This window comes from Phaseolus vulgaris, chromosome 1 (assembly GCF_051622355.1).
Source record: "Phaseolus vulgaris cultivar YP4 chromosome 1, ASM5162235v1, whole genome shotgun sequence".
NCBI lineage: Eukaryota > Viridiplantae > Streptophyta > Magnoliopsida > Fabales > Fabaceae > Phaseolus > Phaseolus vulgaris.
Genome location: NC_143498.1, coordinates 8,245,717 through 8,251,716, shown reverse-complemented (window position 1 = coordinate 8,251,716; position 6,000 = coordinate 8,245,717).

Sequence of the window (6,000 nt, the reverse complement as noted above, 5' to 3'; positions counted from 1 at the left end):
TATATGTGAGTGAAATAAAGATGTTACATTTAACATTTTTATTACATAATTTTATTTTTTAAATATAATTATTATTTTATAAAATGGGTCCACTCAACCTAAATAAACCAAACCAAAAATGACCTTCAATGTAGACTTTTTGAGATAGGCTCTGAAATTAAGCCCATTTTATCAAGTGTACTTCCTTCTTATAGTTGAGTTGTCATGTTTTACTGAACAATGATCTCATCGACGAAGAAATTAGTTGTTTAGGAGACAACGAGGGTTATGTTAACAATGCTATTAGGTTTGTTGATAAAAATGCATTTTTAAAATAAAATTTATTTTAATTTCTAGATTAAATTATTTGATATATATATATATATATTAATAAAATAATATTACTTTACGTTTTTTAAAATATTAATTATTATTCTTTTAAAAGTTTTTTAAGTGGACCATACATTCACATGATAAAAAGGAAAATCCACAATAAACTACATCCATTAAGGTTTAATTCAGGTTTAGAGTAAATTATATTAATTACTTTTAAAGTTATATCAAGTTAAAAAAATACCTTCCTTTTATAACCCTTACAATAATTTTTCAGTGATATACACGTTAATATTTTTCGAACATTTAAAAAGCTAATATAATATAAAAAGAGTTCCACTCTAATATTTTTAAAATAATTAACAGAATTAAGTATAAAAATAAAAGGTAAGAAATATTTGCATGATTATATAATTAATCCTTGCAGTCATATAACTTACTTTAAGTTTCATTATTTATTTAATCCTTATTGTTGTGTAAACTTTATCAGGGATGAAAAAGAAAATCATGAATCCTATTATTTTTAGTCTCTCTCAATTGTTTGAATCTACAGGGACCGAAACAAAAAAATAATATTTATAAAAATAAAAACAAATAAAGTTTTTTCAACTATCAAAAATAGTAATTATATCTTTTTAGTTATAATAAAGTATAAAGTATAAACAATATACACAAATATATGCAAATACAATTACATATATTAACGTGTGAAAAGATTATCAGTTTCTTGACGTGGATTCCAAGAACTTACATAAAGTATTTGGGCCTTTTCAGACCTATTTTAGTCACTATCACCTTTTTTTTTTGTCTTTTTTACATTATAATTAAAAAAATTACAAATATAATGTATTTAGTTTATACTTTTTTTGGTAAGATAGTTTTTAAATATTCTTTTTCTTGTTTTATGCATTCAGATTGGTATATTCGTGCATCTTTGAAATTTTTTTAATGATTTTTTAGTACAATGGCAGCTAAGTTTGCCTATTATTTATTAATATGTAACTGAATAACAATATTTTTTTGGTTTTTAATGCATCAAATTATTGAATTTTTTTCCTGCATAACATAGATTGGTTATTTTTTCCTGCATAACAATATATGTCTTATATTTACATCGATGTCATGATTTATTTTTTAGGTCAGAATTTGATATTTAAAAATTAGAATTCTGATCTTGGATTGACTGAGTTGACACCAGAAAATCAGTAGAAATTTGATATTCATGAAAACGAATTTTGAGCTGGTTTTTTTTTTTTTTTTTTTTACATTTTGATTTATTAGATAATTAATTAGAGGAGACAATTTAGGGGGAAATTATAAAACTAATTAATTGAAAGGAATTATTTGGAGGGGTATTAAAGTTAATTGTAAAAATAATAAAATAATAATTAATTATATTTAGTAAGTGTCTAGGATTTAATTATTTAGAGAAGTAAAAAATTAGATAAAGAAATATTTAAAAATAGATATATTTAAAAAATAGATAAATTTTAAAGAAGAGAAATTTTCTAGAAAAAAATAAAAGATTGTAAGCAAATAATGAAATGTATATGACATAGTTAAATTTATTGTATAAAATATATTATATCATATAAATTTAGAGAAATAAAAATGTCCATAAATAATGAGTTTAAAGTACACATATTTTAAGGAAATATAAATTTAAAAAATATGTAAATAAATAAAATTTATGAATGAGTAGAGGAATAAATACTTGTAAAAAATGATTGGAAAGTTTTAATATAGTTAAAATTATTGAGTTGTGTATGATCAATGTTTTAAATAAAAGATTGATGAATTGGAAAAAAGTATTTTAGAAATATTGATAGAAAGGAAATTAGAAATATATAGAAATAAAAGTTTCAAGTAACAAATACTTGAAGTAACATTATTCTAATTATTGTATGCTTATAATAATGAGGTTGATGAATGTAAAGAAAGTTGATATTTGTATAATAAATAAATTGAAAATTAGGTTGGAAAAATGCATTATCATATGATTTAGTTTATTTATATTAATAATTTTACTATATCATATTTTTAAAGAAGTAAAGTAAAATGAATAACAAAACATTTGAATGATTAGTTAAAGAGGAATTGAAATTTGAAATGAATGTTTCTAAAGATAATACAGGTAATTCGATAAAAAGTAAAAAAAAAAATTAAACAAATAAACAATTAGTCAATGTAATCTTTTGATGTCGTGGTGGTTGATATAAATATTGTCTTCTAACTTACGAACTGATTTGTCAATGATTGCTTGCTGTAAAATTGTAGTTTGGATAAAAAATTATATGTTACCCCACGATTGTTTCTACGGCATAGTTGTATGTAGTAATTGAGTATTTTTTTTTTCAATGATTAATCATTTGTGCAACATCGTCAATTTTGATTTATATTGAATCATATACTATTTTTTGATTAACCACTCTAAGGGGATGACAATAGTTTATTTCGATGACTTCTTTGTGAACTTTGTATTGTAGTACTTGAGTTGTATTGTGAAACAGTTGATGAAAATACCAAATGTGTTGGATTGTGATTGTTCTTAAATTGTTACATCTGTAAGTAAGATCACAACAACTTTTCGTTATGGTGACTCGTAGAGTAATGCACTCGAAGTAAAGTATTGCTTGCATGAAAATGATGGTACAGGGGTTTGCAAAAGAGGTTGAGGTGGGTTGGTTGAAAAATGTCATAGTTTGGTTTATATATCTTGTGAACTTAAGTTAGCCTTGTTCGTTGAGTGTAGGTTGGCGGTAATACAAGTTGTTTAATGGTGCAATGTTTGGAAGGTTCAAGTAGTGCAAACTTTGTCCTTAAAGAGTTGAAGGTGGAGTTGTGTGGTAGGCAAAATAGTTTAGGAGATTGACATTAGAACTTGACATCTTCATTGCCTTGTGTAATTTGGTTATTTGCAAACAAAGGAATGAGATGCGAATTGAAATAATTTCCGATCTTTATGATGTTTAAGTGTTCCATTTGAAGATGAACGAAGTTCAATGTTAATTGTATGGAGATAATGGATTTATTTTGGTTTTCTGGAAGGTATTGTTGTGTCTTTGTGACATTAAGTTGGTATATGGGTCCATTTATAAAATATCCCATCAAATGTTTAGCATTTGTTCTCAGTGACATGGACAAGTCCTAAATGCGTGTCAGTATGCTTGTGCATTTGAAGACAGATTTTTTGAGTCACCCCAATAACCCATTATGTCAGTGTAACATCCTATCTAAGATTGATCATGCTCAACAGACATATGAAGTGACATTGACAAGTATTGAACACGTATACTAAGCCACTCAAACCACCTAATGTAGGTTATGGTTACATCAAATCCAACATAATCTAGATGTACACGTTTCCAATGACTATGACAATTCATAAAATTTCTCATCTAGAAAAGCTCTACACATTGATTTTTTTTGTCATGTGTTTTTAAACTTCAATTTCATTAAAATTAAATATTATAATTTTTAATTTCACATACACTTTTAATTTTTCTTACATGTGCAAAACCCTATTACACCTTACCTAAAATATTCACTTTATTCACTTAATCAAAATTAATCCATTCATTTATCAACTCTAGATTGTAACCTATTACATTTTTTTAATATTTAACATTTTCTAGATAACGTTTTGTATAAACAAAGACTTACTCATATTATTATTTTAAATTTAAATAAACCTATATAATTACTTGTTTACTATCTTTTTCTAAATTAATATATTACATACAATTATGTTTTAAAATTATATATTTTTTAATTCAATTAATTAATTTAGATCACACACATTCCATTATTTTCTTCTAATTCTTTAAAAAATATGCTTATTTATATTTTTTTAAATATATCTATTTTTAAATATTTCTTTATGTAATTTTTTATTCTCTAAATAATTAAATCCTTGACACTTGCTGAGTATAATAAATTAGTATAATTATTTTTAAAATTAACTTTAATATTTTATCCAACTAACTTTTTCAATTAATTTTTTTTATAATTTTTTTTCCTAAATTTTCTTCTCCAATTAATTATTTAATAAATCAAAATGAAAAAAAAATAAGCTCAAAATTCGATTTATCGAGAATCAAACTCTGATTGATTTCCGAATTCTATGATAAAAAAAACATAATGGATTTACCATCTGTCCCTAGTGACATGAACAAGTCCTAAATGCATGTCAGTATGCTTGTGCATTTGATGACAGATTTTTGAAATCACATCAATAACCTATTACGTCACTGTAACATTCCACCGAAGACGAAGATTGATCGTGTTCAGCAGACGTATGAAGTGACATTAACGAATCTTGAACACTTGTACTAAGTCACTCTAACCACCTACTGCAGGTTATGATTACATCTAATCCAACTGAACCTAAGTATACATGTTTCGAATGACTATGACAAGTGGTAAAAGTTCTACACATTAATTTTTTTATGTGTTTTTAAACTTCAATTTCATTAAAATTAAATATTACAATTTTTAGTTTCACATAATTTTTATTTTTTACATGTGCACAACCGTACACATTATCTAAAATATTCACTTTATTCACTCAATCAAAATTAATCCATTCATTTATAAAGTCCAGATTTTAACTAATTACATTTTCTAATTTTTAACATCTCCTAAATAACGTTTTGTATTTATAAACAAAGACTAACTCATTATTATTTTAAATTTAAATAAACCTACATAATTACTTATAATTACTTGTTTACTATCTTTTTCTAAATTAATATATTACATACAATTATTTTTAAACTATATTTTTTTAACTCAATCAATTAATTTAGATCACACACATTCCATTATTTTCTTCTAATTCTTTAAAAAATATACTTATTTATATTTCTTTTAAATATATATATTTTTAAATATTTCTTTATCTAATTTTTTACTTCTCTAAATAATTAAATCCTTGACACGTACTGAGTATAATAAATTAGTATTATTATTTTTAAAATTAATTTTAATATTTTATCCAAATAATTTTTTCAATTAATTATTTTTATAATTTTTTTCACCTAAATTTTCTCCTTCAATTAATTATTTAATAAATCAAAATGAGAAAAAAAAATCAGCTCAGAATTCGATTTATCGAGAATCAAATTCTGACAGATTACCGAATTCTAAGATAAAAAAACATAGTATTTATAAAAATATAAGGCACATTATGCTATGTAGAAAAAAAAATCTAAATTTGTATGCATGATGATTTTATAAAAATATTTATATCGCATCATTAATATTTTTTATCCCATAACTTAAAGAGAAATAAAAAATTAATACGCATGACTCAACCATAACCAATATTACAATTAGTTTAAATAGAATAAATTTCAAATGTTAATTATTATTTCAATTTCAATTTCTATCATAATGAAAAAAAAATTGTTAAAAATTATTATTGAACGGAGTGGCATATAAATCCAAGTTCATAAATTGGTCTGTTGAGTTAACAAATTTAAAAAATAACATACTTTTATTTTCTTAAATTAGTGCAATTATATTACATGTTCGATTTATTAAATCCAAAACATTTACAACTCTAATTTATGAATTTAAACGAACTTGTTGGCTCAACTTTTAGACATAAAAAATCACATAAATAATAAACTTAAAAAAAGGAAATTCATTAAATTTGATAAATATAAATAAATTTCAATTAACTTG